This window comes from Crinia signifera, chromosome 1, assembly GCF_055691185.1.
Source record: "Crinia signifera chromosome 1, ASM5569118v1, whole genome shotgun sequence".
NCBI lineage: Eukaryota > Metazoa > Chordata > Amphibia > Anura > Myobatrachidae > Crinia > Crinia signifera.
The window spans coordinates 209,519,091-209,526,636 of record NC_139217.1 but is presented as its reverse complement, the minus strand read 5'-3'; the positions used below and the strand labels follow the sequence as shown (position 1 = coordinate 209,526,636).

The following is a 7,546-nucleotide window of genomic DNA, read 5'->3' as shown; positions in this document are numbered from 1 at the left end:
TTTTTCCGGCAATTTCAGCAGCGCACCTATTGCTGCTCCTCGACTCTGGGTGGTAAAATGGGTGCTGTGTGCACCGTGTGGCCCTCCTGGGGGGTGCCCGTGTGCACCGTGCACACTGCACGCATTATAATAAACGCCACTGCTGAGAATGGAAACAGATAGACCAAGAAATTGCACTTTTCTATTTCCTAAATAATTAGAAATAAAATCTAGAGCTCAGGCCCTGGAGAGAATACGGGCTGTGGCATAATTATATAGACCATTGCCACTTAATACTAGTTATGACCACAATATCAGTTGACATGTAAATATTTTTCCAGAAATTAAAACATACTGTAGGCATAAGGGCACACACAGAACAGAAAATGACAATTCCTCATTTCTTCCATTATAGGACTAGTGATCTGGCATAGAGGAACTCTAATCCTGCAGATATATCAGTCACACAGGCAGGCAGCCAGGCGCTCGACACTGCACTACAGAAGGAGAGCTGTGCTGGGGAGTAAGTGGAGTAAGTGTAACCAGGAGCCGGAGTCCCTGCACCGTGACTGCTGAAGAAGTTACGTAGAAGTTATATGCACAGTACCTCCTGGAATAAGAAGTTTAGCAATTATGGTCTGTTACTGCTAAGGAGCTGCTGTTAGTGATATATAGTACCAAGGGCTCCTTCGAGGACAGCAGCAGCACTCCCCGCCGGACCTGTGAGTACCCCCACTACATTACTGAGTACTGTCTCGTACTGTCCACGTCTGAGTGTGTGCTGTGCAGTGCGGGTACACTGCTGTATGTGAGCTCCGTTCAGGTTGTGTGCGAGATAACACTGGAATGTGGATAGTTTACATTTTTTGATAAAAGGGTCATACAGCTATGGTATTTGTATTTCTGTGATTCATTTGTGCATAGCATGGCATACTGCATTATCACTTCTATTTACCCTAGGGTCTGATTTCTTTAAATATTTACAACACAGATTGTTTATTGTAAGAAATAACATTATTATTTTAAATAGAATAGTAAGTACTGTATTAGTACTATTATGCAAAATGTTAAAAGCATGGTTATTAAGTGACGATATTCAAAACTTTGTGCGCGAGTCATGCAGGGCAGACTATCTGGAAACAGTGAAAAAAAGGCCTAAAAGTCAGTTCAGGGTCAGTTGATATTGCAATAACATACTCTGCCAAAATGAATACCTGCTGCTTTATCTCTCTCTATTTTATCTCTCTCTCTGAGGCCTGATACATCTCCCCCACAATAACATATTGTACACAGGGTGAGAGTGAGACAAGTACATGCCGATGGCCCCAAGACCACCAATTGTTTGCTTTACCCACCCCCAACATATAATTATTTCTATACATCTATTTTTGGTCTTTTCAAAGATGAGATATAATATTTTTCAAACGCATCTCTATTTACAAAGCCTTGGATGGAGATAAAGGGTGAAATTTACTAAGTTCAGAAATACACTTCACATGTCATGTTGCTATGGGCAACCAATTAGAAGCTACTTCTTATTTAGTTACCACCCTCTAGAACAGGGATAGGCAACTGGCGGTCCGCGGTCCATCTCCGGACAGCAAAGGATAGAAAAGTGGACCGTCTAAACTCCTGAATCTAGCAGTGCGGTGCTGCTAGTTTCAGGAGTTTAGATGGTCCACTTTTCTATCCGCCAGCATCGGTCCCAGTGATGCATTGCGGCGGGTGCGCGGGTGATGTCATTGCGCACCCGCGCACATATAGTGATTAGAACAATCGCGCCATGTGTTAAGCCTGCCACAGCTCTACAAGAAGACTGTGCGGTGGCAGGAAGGCCCAGTGGGAGCTGTGAAGGCAAGAGGACATGTCGGGAACAGCTGCGGCAGCTGGGAACAGTGGGGGTCATGACAGCCAACTCCCAGTAAGAGATTTAATATAGGACGGGAGTATTTTTTTTTTTTAAATGGATGCTATGCAGTGGGAGGGGAATGGGGAGGGGGGCAGAGCCAGATTACTGTCTAAATGGGCCTGGAGCTGAAAATGATCAAGGGCCTATTATGCGCAATAATAGGGGTTGCGACCAGCACCTAATAATGTGGGGGGCGTGACCAGTGTTCTGGTTGGGTGGTCTGCTCATGGGTGTGTCTCTATTTGTGTAAATACTTTCAACTAATTATATATGCCTGGAAAAGGCAGGGGGCTGGAATAAGAAAAATGCAGGGAGATATAATGACGGGTGCACTCCAAAGGTGCACCCGCAGGACGCCGATGTCCTAAGATACTTGCGGGGTGAGGCGGCACTCCAGTCATAAAAAAATACTGAAAACCGAAACTTGGTATACAATATGTCAGCAACTTTTATGTGGTAACTTAACTTTACCACACCATATACCCCTTATACAAATCATGCAACACAATAGTAACCCCTTATATTGTACTTGCTTCTTACACATTATGCCACATGGAATGAAACAAAATTCACACCGATTGAGCAAAAATTCACACTATGGCACACAGATTGAGTCAAAATTCACATTATGCCACACAGATTAAGGCAAAATTCACATTTTGCCACATGGATTGAGCCAAAATACACACTATACCAGGCATGTCCAAACAGTGGCCCTCCAGCTGTTGTGAAACTACACGTCCCAGCAAGCCTTGACATAGTTTTAGCATTCCCTAATTGCAAAACTGTGGCAATGCATGATGGGACTTGTAGTTTCACAGCTGGAGGGTCATAGTTTGGACATGCCTGCACTATACTAAACAGATTTAGCAATAATGCACAATATGCTTCATAAATAGGGGCATTGCGCGCCAAAGGCGCACATTAAAAATTTACACCATAATGCCCATAACATGTTAAGCCTCACACCATAATCTCCATTACTTATTATGCCAAACACCATAATGCTTACTAAAAATTATGCTACATAAGTGTTGCTTACCTACATGTTCATTGCCTGGGGTTCCATGTTCATTGCCAGGGGTTCCATGCTCATTGCCAGGGGTTCCATGCTCGTTGCCATGTGGGATTACATGCTCATTGCCAAGGGGGAATACATGCTCGCGGTAACTGGGGGACAGTCACCGCCGGGCAGAAATGATAGCCATTAACAGCCGGGCAGAGAGCAGGGGGCTGCCTGGCTGTATTCAGAGCACTGCATGTCCCGGCTATTTGAAATAATACCCCTTTCATACCAGAAAATGCAGGGAATATGGTCCCAGGATCATGCAGGGACATTCTCGGACTGGCCCCTTTTACACCAGCCTAGTCCCTGCATTTTCTGGTGTGAGGGGGAGAGAACCCCCCCTTTAAACAACCAACTATATCTTCTGAACCAACTGATCCATTTAAATGTAGCCTTCGAAAGATTTTGGTCCCGTGAAACTGGGCCGTTTGGTTCCAGAGAAATCTGTCCTCAAACAACATGAACAGCCATGAAATTACGTTTCAGAAATGAAAAAAAAAATAGTTTTACCTGCAATATCTCTAGAACCAATGAACCCATATGGACCAGGTATCAGATTGAAGGCCCAGCGATTTTGACTGAGATCAACCTCGAGTTTCTGTGATGCTGTAGGGGGAACTGGCAGCCGTTCCCGGGGGGCTAGCGAGGCGGGGCTGGTCTCGTTGGAAAGCCCTGACCCTCAGCTACATTTGGAGAGTGGACCTGGAGCTATAGCTCCATCAGGCCCATTGTTAATCCGGCTCTGGAGAGGGGTCTCTCAGGTGAATGGGATGGAGTTTTAATAATTAAATATACGAATACACACACACACATATATATATATATATATATATATATATATATATATTCATATATTTATTTATTAAGGGGGCACAAAACTCTATATATATAGCCTGATGAAAATGTCCAAATAAAGGACGTTGAAACGTTGCAAACTTACTGCTGGTCTGGTGTGCATTATTAACTGCGAGTGCCGCACTCCCCTGCTGTGCTATCCTATCATTGGTGAAGGCACCCAGTGCATTACAGTAAGCCTTGGAGCTGTGGATGTGCCGGTCGTCTGTCCGTATATATATATATATATATATATATATATATTTTGTTCTGGACCTCGATCACAATATTTTTAAATATACGGACTCCGTTAAAAATTACTTGCCTACCCCTGCTCTAGAAGATAGTAGACAGGATGTGATTGGTTGCCCATAGCAACATGACCTGTGAAGTGTATTTCACATCTTAGTAAATTTCACCCAAAGTACCAGCCAACTAGCTCCTAACTGTTTCCACAAATATGGGGGCAATGTATTAAGCCTGGAGAAGAGATAAAGTGGAGATAAATTGTAAGGAGATAACGCACCAGGCAATCCGCTATGTTTGAAAATGACAGTTGAGAGTTGATTGGTTGGTGCTTTTTTTACATTATCTCCATTTTATCTCTTCTCCAAGCTTAATACATCTGCCCCACAGTTTGTAACATGTCATTAAGGGCCTTATTCTGGTTGACTCTTTGAAAATGCGCGTTCGTTCGGAAATGCCTGAACGGAACGCACAGCGAACATTCTAAGAACACACGCCCACAGGTGGTCCCCATCCGTTCGGACAGACTCTCTAAGAAGAGGGAGTGTCTTCGGACTGCATCCAAACGTGCGTGTGTGGTGGGAACTCAAAGATTCTGGACTGTCTTACTGCGTCCGAACGGACGGGAAGCTGACCGTACGCACCGAGTTGGTATATGTGCGCAAACCTCAGTAATCTATTCAGAAGTCATGCTTCAGCAACATGACACTTATCCAATTAGGATACCTCATAACATATATATTTATTTTAATGTAATCAATTACTTCCTAATTGACACTTAAACACATTACTTGCACTTTAGATTAACCCTTACATCATGTTAAGTTTTATTACTTCATTGTTGCCCCTTTACCTGTCTTAGTAGTTCCAATTGAACCTGTGAAAAGAGTGTAATTAATCACTAATGACTAGAGGACTGGATTGTATTGTGGTCAGCTGCGAGTGTTTAAGGTGCGGGCGTACTAATTGGGCGATCCGAATGCCTAGCGCATGAACCATTGCCCTTCGAGAAGTGAAAGCTGCTTATTGACACCGAAGATTTCTGCCGTTGTGGTTCGCTTGCGCTCAGTGTCCAGTCCGAATGCACGCCTACCAATGTTGGTGCACTCCCACGTGTACGCCCAGATTTACGCCCAGTTTTTCCCACTTTGAAACCACGCCCTTGTGTACGCCCACATGATGCCCATATTATGCCCATATTTCCAGAGGGAGTTCGGTGGACATTTGTAGACGGTATTGCTGAGAACGAGTGAGAAGACACTGCATTGCACATGCGCATTGCGTTGCTTGCGCATGCCCAGGTGGCTAAAAATCGCAGTCCGAAAGAATTCGGAACGCACCGCACCAACCAGAATAAGGCCCTAAGGATCTAATTGGCTGGTACTATGTCTTTGTCCACTTTCTGTCCATCCATAGCGATGTACTGTATGTAGGGCTTTCTAGCTATGCTATGTCAGATACTGCTGCACCGCTGTAGCTCAGCACGCAGGGCTGACAGCCCACACACAGTGGGAGCTGTCAGTGCTGTGTGCTGAGCGAGCTGACAGTGCCAGTGTTCTCCAGTGGTCAGTGTCCATCAATCTCAGACAGCGACACTTGCTGTCGCTATAGTCCCTATACACAGATGTAGGGGGCATTTTCTAAGTGACTTTGCCAAACTAAGCAAAGTCGCCTACAAAATGCCTTAATATCGGCATGTGTGTAGGCCCTATACGTCACCTGTGCTAAACTATGGTAGCATTAAATCCTAGACTGTTAGAGTGCCTATTGGCCTGTAATTGCTTTTTTCTTTCCAGTACCCCTTGATTAGGCTTTTCATTTAAAAGTACCCCTTCCTCTCATAAATCCACGCAACTTATGAGAAAAGTATTCATAAGCAGCGGCATCCACAGTACTTACGGGTGGAGTGAAAGTGTGCAATAAGGAGTACTGGAGGATTAAAGTGCAATCAGAACTCCCGAGCGTCCTTGGTTCCTCTGTGTCTGGTCGCTGGCTATGTACTGTCTCCAGGGTTCCCACTAATTCCTGTAGGATTAATGCTTCCACCCGTGTCAGCGTGGGGCAGATGAATGCTGATGTGTCAGCTATTGGAAAGTGCAGGCTCAGCAAGGCTTCGCTATAGCTGCCATGATAGTCTGCTCCCACTGTTAAGAGGCTGGCTGCCATTTATCTGTCTAAGGGCAGCGCGGGTAGCTCCCAGGGGATTGCTGGTCAAGCAAAAGCATGAGGAGATGCTAATGATGCTGCCGACAAAAAACAGAAGTGACGCAATGCAGTTTGTCTCAACAGAAGACTTCTCCACCCATCGGGTCACTTTTTCCACCATTAGAAGTATTATTTTCAAGTACCCCTAACCGGTCTGCAACATACACCCAGGGGTAGGTGTACCTCAGGTTGGAAACCGCTGCTCTAGATCAATGAGAATTGGCATGGATTGTGCGGCTGTCTGGCTAACAACATAATTATTCACACTTATACCCATTTTGAACATGGGTAAGACCCAGGTGCATCCTGGCTGAACCCCCTTTCAGACAGGCACCTTGACCCAACTTATTGCTGGGATGAAGATGTCACAGCAAACACATAGTGAGCCAGTAATTGGAGATGAGATCATCTCCAAGTGCCTCCTCTTCCTAGGCTGCGAACGGATCCCAGGTTGCATCGTCCCAGCTTACATATTCCAGTGCACCACAACTCAGGTTGAGCCTGTGTTCAACCCTGGTCGTCGCTACCCAGGTAGAAATGCGGGGTTACTAGACTCAGGTTATTTTAAGTGGACTCATTCAGACTGCAAAAATCTGGGTTGCTGTGCATGTAAACTAAAGGCACAATAACCCAGGTTATCGCACCTTAGTTTGCTGCTAAAAGGATTGACTTCTAGGACTGTAGCACTATTGCAATACTTTCCTTGCTTTGAGTTTCCAGTCAGAACATTTTAATAATTCAATATATAAAAAAAAAGATTACCTTTGAACCATACTTTTCTGCTAGCAGAGTCCTTATCCCTCCAGGCAAACATTGCAGGGGAAGGGAGGTCCGGCATTGTCGGGGCATGCTGGTGGGTGCAATAATGTGAAGTGGCGTAGTAGGTGCGTATCTGCGTCATTCACGTGAATCAGGGTGAATCGTGTTATCAGCTATCCTAAGACAGTGGGCTATGTGCAGGAAGGAGAGGTGTCAACTTCCATAGAGCCAGGGGGCCACCCTATTGTCGTGCGCCTCCTGGATGATTCAGGTGAGTAGGCAAGCAACCTTTGAACACAATAATAGTATCTAGAAGTAGGTTTGTGTCTATAAAGATGTATTTAAGCCTATATTTATTAAATTAAGAGTTTGGTACTTAAAGGATTTTAATAGCCATTCAGAAGTTTAAAATCGGGATGCGTTGCACCTGGATTTACTTGGGAATGTGGTTTTGTGGGACAAGATGGCTGCACCCGTGTGGCTCCTTGCCAAGAGGAAATTTCACTGTTGTTCAGAACTTATGCAAAGGTGCAGAGAGGACGTACAGT

At 44.8% G+C, this 7,546-nt stretch overlaps 1 protein-coding gene across 1 annotated transcript in view; it reads left to right on the top strand.

Moving 5' to 3' along the window:
• The first annotated feature begins 552 nt into the window (after nt 1-552).
• PDE4C (phosphodiesterase 4C) overlaps nt 553-7,546 on the top strand; it is a 652,796-nt gene continuing 645,802 nt past the window's right edge. The window contains exon 1 of the mRNA XM_083179233.1: nt 553-701. The gene's annotated coding sequence lies outside the window, so the exon portion shown is untranslated. The remainder of the gene's footprint in view (nt 702-7,546) is intronic.